Genomic DNA, 13,227 nt, shown 5'->3' with positions numbered 1-13,227 from the left:
TGTCACCAGGAAGTCTCAGGCTCGGTGTCCAAAGGCTGGCGTTACTGGACCGTTGGCATCCTGGTCATATTCTGGAGGTGACAGATTTGGAAAAAGTTGGAAGGCACAATTAAATTACAACCACTAAATTACAAAGGCAAGGGCTTAAGTAAAGAATGGCTTATCAGGAGGAAGGTGGACAAGGCTCGCTACACCTATCCGAAACTCTTGTGGCCCACTCTACTTCACTCGGGCAGAGAAGAATATGTTAGCATTGATTTCCCTCCTTTCAGATATCTGGGGCCCTTTCTGTCCAAGCCATCCAGACAGAACAGGCAAAGTTAGTTCTAAAGTGAAGCCCACAGACCACCCAAACCATTCACCAACCCAACCACTCAGTTCAGCCAAACCATTGAATCTCAGGGGGCGATGATGAAAATGGGTTCCATAAGTGAGTCCTGTATTACCGTCAGTCACTCAGGTAATGAGGTTCTAGGCATATGCCCTACAAAAACAGAAGAACACACAGGCTAATTTACACAAAAATTCCCAAGCTGGTCTCTGTGCCTGTGAGGCTGTCTTTGGGGAAGACATCTTGTTACAAGGCCCTTGCTACAATGATAATTAACAATGGCAATTTGACAGATCCTTTGTGCCTGTAAATTGAAAAGAAAATTTTCAAGACAGTTAGTTGCACCATTTCTGATGTTCAATACTGAGCATTGTATTTTCCTCAAACCATAATTTTTCTCCTTAAGATCACCCTCACTATTATTAAAGTGACTACTTTGAGCCCCACTTTTAATTGTGATTGTTTTAATAAACAGACCAAGAACAGCCTGGATCACTTGTGATCCTTGAGCCTACTTTGCTGGAACTCACACAGGCAGCCTTTAGATTGACTTCTCAGTCTGCCCTGCTTTGGGGCACTGAAGCATAGCCACATATCCGGTATCTGGCTTCGCCTGGACCAGTTGTTTCACTCACATCCTTGAGGCTTCCGTTGTGCTTACAGGTTCCTTTCGGCCATCTTTCAGGAAAGCAACCTTTGTTCCTTCCCTGGAAAGACTCCCATGAACCACACAACCAACCAAAGTACCAGGCTTTTTTTTTTTTTTTTCGTGGGCATACTCTCGCTTCACAAGTCAATCCCAGTTCCTCGGGGCTTTCCGGTGACGACCAGAACCCATCCATGCCCCCTTCAGGCTTGACATTCCAGTCAAAGTCTTGGTTAACAAAACCACTACTAATGACTGATCTTATTGGTTTTATGCAAAGAAACCTTATATTATCGCTCACTCCTTCAGAATGCAAATTCTGGAGGCAACAGGTAGGGAGAAAAATACAAAGCGTGAAGGGAAATCCTTTTCCTTCTGATATCCACCAGGCTTCTCAAAACTTTCCTACAGAGTGTGAAGTTTCAACCTTCCCTGGAATCCTCAATTTCCTTTCCAGAGCAGATACAGAGCGGAATCCAAAACATATAGAGTTCCAGAATAATACACAGGCAGAAGCATTCTCTTGCACCAATGCGTCCATTGGTTTCTCGCAGAGACATGCCCCTTCAGGTCCGGTCTCTTGGCAGAGAAATGCCCTTTTTGCCTCCGGCTGAAGCCCTCGTCAGCCCCAAATGACCCTTCCTGGTTCCCGAGTGGCAAGGGCATGCTCCCCAACTGGTATCATGTGACCCTTCCTAGGTCTTCAGGTACAGGTCTCTGATCAGAAACAAAACCAATGTGAGAAATTTGCTCTTTTTTCATGAAACCATAAAACAAGTCGTTCAGGTTTCCTCTACGCCAGGTTTAAAACTTTCAGTTTTACACAAAATTTTCGCATCCGGATTTAACCATCATTCTCTTTTAACCCTGCTTCCTTTCACCTTTTGTGATGGGGGCACTCATTCTTCCCAGTGCCCTCCTCCTTGCAATAGGCACACTGATTATGGCCTAGTGCGCCTTTCTTCTCCGTAGGGCCCCATTTGCCTCTGGCTCAGTGGCAGGCACCCGATGAGTTTCCCTTTTCTGCCCTAGGGCCCCACTTCTTTCGGCTTCCCTGGGCTAACTCCAAAAACACTGTGGCCCATTTTGCCTTCCCTCCTTCCCGGGCATTGTAGACTTTAAAGGCTACGTCCACTAGCTGGGAGGAGCTCATTCCCAGTACTCCGTCTACACGCTGAAGTTTGTTCCTGATATCCGGAGCACTCTGCCCAATAAAAGTCCTGTTTACCATTCTCACATTCTCTGGTGCCTCTGGATCAAGGTCCGTGTATTTCCTATATGCCTGATAGATCCCCTCTAGAAATTCAGAAGGATCCTCATCTGGCTTCTGCTGGAGAGTCTGTATCCTATTCATACTCCTCTGCTTGGGCACTCCTTTCCTAAGCCCTTCCAATATGCACTTTCTATAGTGTCTTCAAGAGGTTAAGCCATCTCTGCTATTCGGGTCCCACTTAGGGTCTACCCGAGGCATTGCCTCCACTGGGTTGAGAATTCCCTTGGTGTCCTCATCACGGAGACGCTGGGCCCCCTGATCAGCCCTACTTAGAATGAAACGTCTTTCATGTGCTGTTAGCAAAATGTTCAGGAGGGCCTGTGTGTCTGCCCAGTTTGGGTGGTGAGAGGCAAAAATAGAGGCAATAAGATCTGCCATCTTCTGAGGATCACTCCTATATGAGGGATTGACATTCCTCCAGTTCAGCAAGTCGGAAGTGGAGAATGGAGTATGAGCCCAATAGTAACCAGCGGGCTGGCCTTCTCCATTGATTCCACCTATCAGGTATTGCCTCAAAGGGTACTGGCTGGCTACACCTTTGGAGGCTGCCCGGTTATAGGAGGTGCCCTGGCGAGTTCTGGAGGGTGAGGCACATTGCTCAGTAGGTGGAGGCGGAGCAGTTGGCTTTATGGGAGGAGACAGTACTGAGGTGGCTCCCAATGCCTGTGCAGGGGGAGGTACCCCAGCAGTGGTAGTTCTCATCCTGTGTGAGGCTGGAGGTGTGGAAACCTCCACCAGCTGTGAAGGTGGTGCCCTCTCGGAGGACCCTCTTCCCTTTGGAGGGTGGTGCCCCGAGGCATCACCCTGCAGAGAGGGCCAGGCCCCTCCCACCTACAAAGAGTGGTGCCCCAAGGCCTCACCCTTCAGAGGGGGCCAGGCCCCTCCCACCTGCAGAGGGTGGTGCCCCAAGGCCTCACCCTGCAGAGGAGGCCAGGCCCCTCTCACCTGCAGAGGGTGGTGCCCCAAGGCCTCACCCTGCAGAGGAGGCCAGGGCCCTCTCACCTGCAGAGTGTGTCACCCTAAGGCCTCATCCTGCAAAAGGGGCCAGGCCCCTCCCTCCTGCAGAGGGTGGTGCCCCGCAGAGATGCCCCCCACCCACAGGGGGCTGGACGGGTGCAAAGCACAGACACATCCCACCTTCTGGGGCACCGGGACTCCAGAGCCGACCCCCACGCATTAGTGCTGGTGTGCCCCACAGGCAGGCGGTGTGCAGGGCCCTCCCACCTGTGAAGGTAGTGGCAGTGCTCTAGAGCCGACCCCCACCCATTAGGGCTGGGGAGTGGTGGCGGCCCCCACCTCTTGGGGAGGTCGCAGCACCACTGGATTTCCCCCTGCGTGTGAGTGCCCATTCCCTGGGTTCAGAGCATTAATGAGGTTTATCTCCTCATTCTCTCTCCCTTCCTGTGTTCGACTATCAGGGAGGGGTTCTGAGACCACTTTTCCCTTCTGGACCATCACACGCTTACTATAGAGATGACTATATGGAGCCTGAGCCAGCAGAATATGGTAGGGTAGAAGGATCACGTTGAGTAAAGCCTGACACATCCTATTGGGAGAAGTTCCCAGGACATAGTAGCAAGCAAGGGGACTTCCCAGTGGCCCTGTTGAAGAGGCCAACTGGGACCCTGCCCTGCATGGACACGGGGAGCTTGTTCAAGACCGTGATGTGCTCTAATCCATATATTCCTCCCACATCCATACAGTAGCCAAGTTCCAGCAACCACATCACTGTCTACCAGTCTCAGATGGCAGCTGGTCATAGGACACATGTCCTTGGGGAATGGCCAGCACATTTCACTCTGGTCACGTGAAGCCACATCCCATGATCCAAGGAGGCTGTGAATGTGCCCCACGAGAAACAGGTGCTTGCTCTGCTCTGAGATTCACAGACACTGGCAGGTGCCAGTGCTGGAGGGCTACTGTAAGCATTAAATGCAGATGCCATGCCACATGGACAGCTGGCTTACATGATCTCATATTGAGGGGCACACTGTTCTTCCCACAGCATCTGACAATGAGCAAAAAGGCAACATACCAGGTGGACTTCCTGTGCTCCATACGATCTTCATAGTTGATGGGAACAGCAATGATCTATTGAAGTAGGTGCCATGTGCACACAAGGAGAAAACTGTGTAAGGGCTGCTCTACAGGAATCATGAGTGTGTTCTCACACTCACCAGGAAGACATTTGCACTTCACAGACTTCACCACTGTCCTGGGGGTTGGGAATGGAGGAGTGTGGGAGCATGCGGGTAAGATAACACAAGTCTCCCCACATCAACTCACCTTCTCTTTTCCCACAGGATGCAGTGTGTCTGGCCCTGCAGGGGTCCTGCATGTTTCTCTTAGCAGACAAGGCCAGTGAGCTATATAGTTCACTTTCATGTCAGAGTTCATACTGGATTGAGAGGGTGGACTGTGCATTTACCCCATCTTCTATTGTTGAAGGGGCACAGAAAAGTGCAGAGAAAGATTACCTAATAATGTTATATTTTGGAAATAAGTGCAAAATGGGATGTTACTATTTCCAGGTTAGAAAAACAAAAGTGGGTGGAACTCCTTCTTGCTGAACTGGAATATTCAGCTCTTGACCCACATGTTCCAGAGTCGCCCAGGTGTTACACAGTGAAGATGAGCTCTGTCCTCTTGTGCTTACACAAATCACATTTCTTCAGCTCTTTTCTGCCTTGGTACCTCATTTCTCCAGGGAAGATTGGGTGCAGACATCAGTCAGGGGTGTAATATTGACACTGGGATCCTCCTGAGGGAGAACAGGGAACAGGGTCAGCCGTGTCCTGGGGCAGACTGTGCTTCCCTCCACTCCATGGACCCTCAGCCTGTGGCCATTTCATCCCAGCACTGTGGTGTCTCTACAGATGATGGGATGACACAGAGTGAGTGTGAAGAACAGACACATGAGATGTGCTTGACCTCACACCCAGGTTCACAGCATCTCTGACTCCCAAGGTTCTGTGACCTGGATTATGTTTCCAATTGTAAGTGAAGTCAGAGCATTGGCACCTTAGACCAGGATGTCTGTGGCTGGGACTTAGATTGGTGATCCTAGAATGATGCAGATTCTAGCTGAAGGCTTTTTCATGGACTTCCAGAAACCCATCACTTCACACACGTTAGTATCTTCATTTATAATTGAGGAATCTGCACAACTTGAAGGAGACCTGACAACACCCTCAATGAAATGGCCATGTGGCATTGCTGGAAGGTTGGACACAGGTCAATGGGACAGGGTACACATGACCTCAGAGGAGATCTGGTTGTACTGGGACTCACAGAGAAAGCACGGACTGGGGAAGTCAACACGTTGCTTCCCATCCAAAATTTGTTTGGTTTCAGGGTTGAAAGATTCATTTATGAAAATTCACAGAAAATAACAAAATGCAAGAATACAATTAAGATGGGTATTTACAAAGTAGTTGAAACAAGATATATAAGAAATGTTTACTACTCATAGCAATAACAGGGCCAGAATTTTAAAACTTTTGGCATCAAGAATAAGGGTCTCTAAGTGTCCCTGTAATGGAGAGGCAGGTGCTAAAATACAAGAAACAAAATTATTATTTAAAGCAAAAACATGTGGGTTCATGAATGTCTGTCTGTAGATGAGGTTATGTTTACAGCAAGGCTGATGTCACAAAATGTTTTACATTTCAGTGCAGGTAGGGACAGATAGGGCCTGAGAAATGGGTCACTGAGTCTACTTGTCTGGTGAGAATGTCGCAATGTAATCCCACAGACCAGGATGGTTCAGCCACCACTGTGACCCCAGGGGCTGTGCTTTTACAAGACTGGCAGTGCAGTAGTTTCACTGGCAGTACAGCCAACAGAAAGAATCTGAGAGCCATGTCAGTTACTGCAACATTACAGCACTGATGATGCCCTGAGGAAATAGAGCTATTTGAACCCCATTAAGACTGTACAGGAACATTGCCACGTATGTGGTCTGGTGTTCACACAGAACCCTATGTGAGTGTGTGACTGCACATGAAAGTGTGGTCATAGAATTTGGCAAAAATTGGTATGTTTAATGTCATGCTTCAGATGTTAAAGCATTTCTGAAAAAATGTTCATCCTTTTGAATATCACCTGAAAGATGCATGGAATTGGAATATGGTGACTGGCACATCTCCTCTGGTGTTCATTGCTCTGATCACAGAGATGGGCACCCCGTGGGGCCTCACTCTGGGGGAAGACATGCCTGGTCTCTGTGGGGCACCTGTCAGACAGGGAGCTGCTTCTCTGCACATGACTCCAGCCGTGTGTGAACCAGCACAGCTTCTCCTCTCCACAGTCAGAGGACCACAGAGTTCTTCATCAAAATGTCAGGGAAATACAGGATATAGTCTCTGTGACAGAGAGTTATCTGGTGAAATTTGAGATGAAGTATTGAGATAAGATATTGATGAATTAAATGTAGCTAAAATTAAAGTCCTTTGTCCCAGCAAGGTACTGAAGAGGGGAATGAAAAAGCAAGCATAGACTACAGAGTGCATTTTCTAATGATACATGTGCAAAATATTGTATCCTGACTATAAAGGACATTCCATCTAATGCAAGAGTCCAGGACCCTCTGGCCACATGGGGGCTGGAGATGGAGAGGGTTCCTTTGAGATTCACAGTGAACTTCCCTCTGAGCACAGCTATGGACATGCCCCTGCCTACTCTCCTGCCTCTGAATCAATAAACACTAGTATCTGAATCTGAGAACGTGGGTCTGTCAGGACTCTGCTCACATCATCTCTTCAATATTTGTACAACACTTCAATATAGAGAGGTGTAGTGGCTGTTGCTGTTGTTTTTTTTTTTCCTGCTGTGTATAAATGTGTGCTTCTGTCTGATGTGATTTTTGATGGTTCCCTGCTGTAGGTCCTTGTGCCTTTAGGGAAATTTTGCACAGAGAGCCTAGGGCACAAACACAAGACTCACACAGCAAACATTAACGGGCTCCCACCTGCCCACACTTTGTAGTTACTCACATAATCATGGTCATATGCGTTTCAGTTAGAGAAAATTGCATCTTGGGAAAATGGTTCTATATGTTTGGATCATATTTGTAACTACCTTGAAATCAAAATATTACTAAACTTAAAAGTATGATTATAAAATCTTCCTAATCATAGCTATTTTCATGTTTTAGGTTTTGGAAAGTGTATGGACATAAAGCTAATGAATTGTAATATTTACAAAAGTCAATGAGATTCAAAATTTTCTCACATACTCAGAAAGATGGGGCTATCTTTGACTTTTCTGCAATGCACCTCTGAACCCAGGTTCCTTCTCACCACAGGTCACACAGGTTATGTGGTCAGGAGAAGAGATGCTGACTAAGACACTGACTCAGTCCCTGCCCACTTAGAAGAAGAGAGCCCCTTACATACAAATTTCTCTCCCAGCTCCAGGTAAAACCTCCCCTGGTCTGCAGGGGCTCATAACACTCTCCCAACTCAAGGTTGAGGTGTCTGGGGAAGGAAGAACTGTGTTCTAGAAGAAGGGACCGCTTGGTCATCTCCTGTGCCTGGTGACAGCCCCCCTAGGGTTGAGTGTCTCAGATGAAAGACAGGTGTCTTGGATGTTGGTGATTGTGACTGACAGGGACTGATGCCTCTTGTTCCCATGTGTCTTGTTCCAGATGCAGTTGCAGGGCTTGGACCCAGGACTGGTGAAGCCCTTTTAGACCCTCCACCTCACTTGTTTAATTACTAGCATTATCTACTGGATTGGATCCACCAGTCTCCAGGGAAGGGGTTGGGGTACATAAGGTACTGCACAAGGTCACAAAGTGTAGTCCAGCTCCTGGGACCACACCCCCCATTACTGCTGACATATCCAGGAACAAGCACTCCCTGCAGCTGACCTCATGACCACCTAGTGCATGGCAATATATCACTGTGTGAGGGATACAGAGAGGGGAGTCAGTGTTAACCCTGGTCCCTGTGTTAGTCTGGGGTTTCTACTTCATTTGATATCTGCTTGCACATCCAGTTCTGAGTCACTATGTGGACTCTGACAGCAGAGACTACAATTATGCAGCCAACAGCAGCTCCTAGGAACCCCCTGCCATCAGTTGACAGAGCAGTGGTCAATCCTGAAGGAGAAGAAAGACTTGCTTGTGGAGGTCATTGTTCCAGCATCATGATGCATTGCCTGTGACTGTGGCCCCTGTGCAAACTAAGAGGTGCTCCCACCCAAAGTAGCCTCAGATGTTGAGTCTGATGATACCCACAAACCATGGGATCAGATGGAGCTCAGTTGTGACATTACTGAGGTCTCAGGGTGGCTGGGCAGGCTTCTCCAGGAGGGGAGAACTGGCTTCTGAGAGTCAGGCCAGGAAATTGTCTCTGGGTGTGTTGTTGTCCAGGTTGAGGACCAGTGAAAGTTACTGTGTTGAGCAGGGACTTGTCTGGACTGACTTCCCCACCAGGGGAAAAGGATTGGTACCTGAGGCTTTCTTACTAGTGTGTTCAGATGAGGGAAGCTGTGGATCAAGTGGGTAAGGCTCAAAGCTCCCAGGCATCCGTTATTGAAACCTGGGTTCAGACTCCTGAGTCCACCTAAGAATTTCAGTAATAAGGGAAAGGGAAAGGGAGTTAGCCATTAACTCGGGTGGATAGCAATCCAGGATTATGAGCAAGCATGTAAGATCGCACTAGGAAGTAGACAGGGGTCTTGGTAGGACAAGTAGAGTGGCAGTTTCCACTGTCTGAGACTTTTCTCATTGTATCACCTGTTGTGACCCAGCCGCCTTCTTCCACTGATTGCAGCTTCCAGAGGGTTCAATAGTCCTGTGCTGGGTTTCCTGTACTTGAGCCACTCTCAAATGTGTGGAGTTCATATTTGCTTTGTGAGTAGTGAGGTGTGAATGCAGGGGGTTACCTGGATTTTTACTGTGACCTTTGTCATTGACAGACATGTTAAGGTCTCATCTATGGGATTCATTAGCCATTTCCACTGATTCCTCATTCAGAAGATAAATCTCCCAGATTTATGATTTTGAAGACATTGTTGAGGATGATTTGGGGAGAAGGCTGCCTGAGTCTGTTGAGAGGGTTGGATACATGAGTTCTGGGACAGTCACTTTAAGAGGTCCACTTCTGAAAACACAAGGACTTCCGGCAAGATGGAGGAATAGTACCTCCTCGCATGACCAAGAATAGAACAACAATAGTTTACAGGCATAATTTCACTCAGAACTGTCAGAGGATTTATCTGAATGGAAGTCGGACAGCCAAGAAGTTGAAGTAGACCCGTACATCCAGACTGGTAGGGGACAACGAGCCCGGCGGGCGCGGGGCTGGCGCGGATCGGCAGTGCGCGGAGGTCAGGGGAAATTTGGCTCAAAATCGGCGCGGCAGCCATCTGGGGCACAAGAACGCAGCGGCGATACCTGAGTACGCAGGCTGCGGCTGGGGGAACCAGTGGGGCCGCGAATGTGGACCAGGGCAGAGCTCTCGGCCCAGGATCCCAAGCAAGGAAGTGGCTGAGCCCAGGAGAACGGAACTGCCGCCAACGTTCCCTCCCATCCCCGCTTCCGCCCCTGCCCCCGCCCCCACATATAACATCACAATCTAGCGACTGGGGTGCCCAGCCCCAGTGAACACCTAAGGCTCTGCCCCCCATCGTAACAAGAGCGACCAGACCGGAAAAGAAAGAAAAAACAATAATAGGAGAGGCAGGGAAAGACATAAGACATGTTTCCAGCAGAACAGATCAGTCCCCCAGGACTCATCCTTTTGAGCGACCAAGAAATAGCCAATTTATCAAATGTGCAGTTCAAAACACTGGTGATCAGAAAGCTCACGGAATTGATTGACTTTGGGCGCAAATTAGATGAAAGGATGCAGGTTACCATAAAAGAGATGCAGGAAGATATGTGGAGGAGAGCCAATAGTGAAAGGAAGGAATCTGAGTCTCAAAACAATACAGTAGACCAGAAGGAAGATAGAATCAACCAAGCAGGAAAGCATGATGAAATAAGAATTCAAAAAATCGAGGAAAAACTTAAGACCATCAAGGACACCTTTAAACGTTCCAACACCCTAATTATAGGGGTACCAGAAGGGGAGGAGCAACAAGTGGAAAAGTTATTTGAACAAATAATAAAGGAGAACTTCCCCAATCTGGCAAAGGGAACACTCTTCCAAGAAATCCAAGAAGCTCAGAGAGCCCCAAAGAAATTGGACCCAAGAAGAAACACACCAAGGCACATCACAATTACATTAGCCGAGGTAAAAACGAAGGAGAGAATCCTAGAAGCAGCAAGAGATAAGGGGACAGTCACCTACAAAGGAGTTCCCATCAGACTGTCAGCTGACTTCTCCAAAGAGACCTTACAGGCAAGAAGGGGCTGGAAAGAAATATTCCAAGTCATGAAAGACAAGGACCTACATCCCAGATTGTTCTATCCAGCAAAGCTCTCATTTAGAATGGAAGGGAAGATAACGTGCTTTTCAGATAAGGTCAAATTAAAGGAGTTCATCATCACCAAGCCCTTATATTATGAAATGCTAAAGGGACTTATCTAAGAAAAGAAGATAAAGAAAAGACTTCTATAGTAAAAGGACAGCAAACTCACAATTATTAACAACCACACCTAAAGCAAAACCAAAAGAAACTAAGTAAACAACTAGAGCAGGAACAGAACCACAGAAATGGAGGACACATGGAGGGCTAGCAGTAGGGGGGTGGGAGGAGGAGAGAGGGGGAAAAGGTATAGAGAATAAGTAGCATAGAATGTAGGTTGAAAATAGGGGGAGGGCAAGAATAGTACGGGAAATGTAGAAGCTAAAGAACTCACAAGTATGACACATGGACATGAACTAAAGGGGGGGAACATGGGTGGGAGAGGAGGTACAGGGGGGAGGGGAGAGAAGGGGGAAATGGGACAACTGTAATAGCATAATCAATAAAATATATTAAAAATGTAAAAAAAATACGATCACATTAAAATTATGAGCAAAAAAAAGTTTCAACACACACACACACACACACACACACACACACACACACAAAGAGGTCCACTTCTGAGGTAATTGGTGCCTCCACATTATCTGGGTGTTTCCATAAGGGTGATTAAAATTACCAGACTTCGGGGAGCAGATCGCCCTCCCTGGTGTTGGGGTGCTATGCCCGAATGTCAAAGTTGTGAAGGGCACCAATGTGACTCTCTTCTCTGCTGTCCTTGGAACTGCAGTGTCCACATGAGCTGTGGGCTTTCCTCCAGCACTCAGTGCACACAGGCTCCTCCTGCACCTCAGGCCTGACATGTTCTGTCTGTAATTAACCTTGAGACTCCTCTGTGATCCTCATATTCCTGTCACTCTTCTATTTTCCCTGAACCTTCTTTCTGCCACATTCTGCTATTTCCCCAGAGATACAAGGCAGAGGAAGGATATGTGCCCCTGTCCCAGGAACAGCCCGCTGAGGCAGGCGTGACCTGGAGGTGGACCTAGTCCCTGTCAGACACCAGGGCCCCATCCACCCCGCCTCCATCACACAGGCTGTGTGTCCTTCTCCCCATTTCTCCTCATGTGCTACTTCTAGTATGGGCATATGACCATGGCATGGAACCTCAATCATCTCTATAGAAATTATTAATCTTTGTCCTAGCTCAGCACAGCCTCTGGTCACTGATTCTCCCTGTCCATTTTGTGTGATCCTGTGTAGACTCTTCTCACCTGAGTTTGTTGTCCACCTTCCCTGTGTTGTGCTTCATGCTTCCTGATCAGGAAAACAGCAAAGGCACTTCTTTACAGTCAACTGAACTCTTGTGAAAACAAACAGATGGAGCAGTAAACCGAATAATGAAGATGTGCTCCATCTTCACCACAAAATATCATTCTGCTGTAAAAAAAGAAAAGGTGACCAAATGCAAGAATAAGAAAGACCCTTCTGCAGACACTATACCCTGAGAAATAAATCATTCTCAGGATCACAACAGCTGTGTGTTCCCATGTCTGTGAGATACGTAGTGGTTAAGGGCGTGGTGACAGAGCACCGGAAGTGTGTCTGCAGTGGGGACAGGAAACAAGGAGGTATTATTTAATGGACACTGAGTCAGTTTGGGAAAGTCACTATTTGTGCATCTGGATGCTGATGAGGGGTGCAAATGGAGTGAGGGCAGTTAGCATCACTGTGTCCACTTAAAATTGATTAGCACAGTGCATGTTAGCTAGTGCATGTTTTACCTCAAATGTCACACCGGCACTAATGAGAGGTGTGCTCGTGTTTTCTGGGAGAGGTGGCGCCTCCTGAGTCTGCTGGTTTGGAATACAGTCAGGTCTGCTGTAGAAGGCTGGTATGGAAGGTTACTCTCAGGAGCTCATTTTGGGGAAAGAATCTCAGAGAGTGTGCCTGCTCTATGGGTATTTCCAAAGAAATGTAATCTGGGACACGGGGACCTGGTCCAGGATTCTGGACCACAACATCCCTGACATGGAGCAGTGTGTGAGGTGGATGTGTGGGGTCAAGGGCAGAGGGTAAGATATGTTCTTAGGTGGCAGGTCATTACAAGCACCTGAGAGTGTCTTTGAGGGGGATGCAATATGGGTGGCATGTCTTTAGGGTCAGCACTATCTACATCACGGTGCGGTGCAGCCAGGATGATGTGGAAACCCACAACCTCCATGATGCTCACCACACACAGGACTCTGCTGCCCAGAACGAATGCTCCCTTCTCAGGAGACTCATTGTTCCCATGAATTTTCACTTTACAGTGCCCCTGAGACAGTAGCCCACAGATCCCTCTGCCCTCACCTGTCATGGGAGTGACAAATATGATAAGACCTTCAACAAGTTCCAGTTCTCTGTGTCTCATGGTCTCTAAAGCTTCTGGAAACCTGGGACAGGAGACATTTATGTGTCACCTGAAATGCATCTCAGAGCAAAGTCACAGGGACGGGTGATCGGGGAAGACATGTCTAGTCTGAGGGCCCACTAGGGCAGTTCAGAACATACATCACT

Source organism: Phyllostomus discolor, chromosome 15 (assembly GCF_004126475.2).
Source record: "Phyllostomus discolor isolate MPI-MPIP mPhyDis1 chromosome 15, mPhyDis1.pri.v3, whole genome shotgun sequence".
Lineage (NCBI taxonomy): Eukaryota > Metazoa > Chordata > Mammalia > Chiroptera > Phyllostomidae > Phyllostomus > Phyllostomus discolor.
This window is presented reverse-complemented; position numbering follows the sequence as displayed.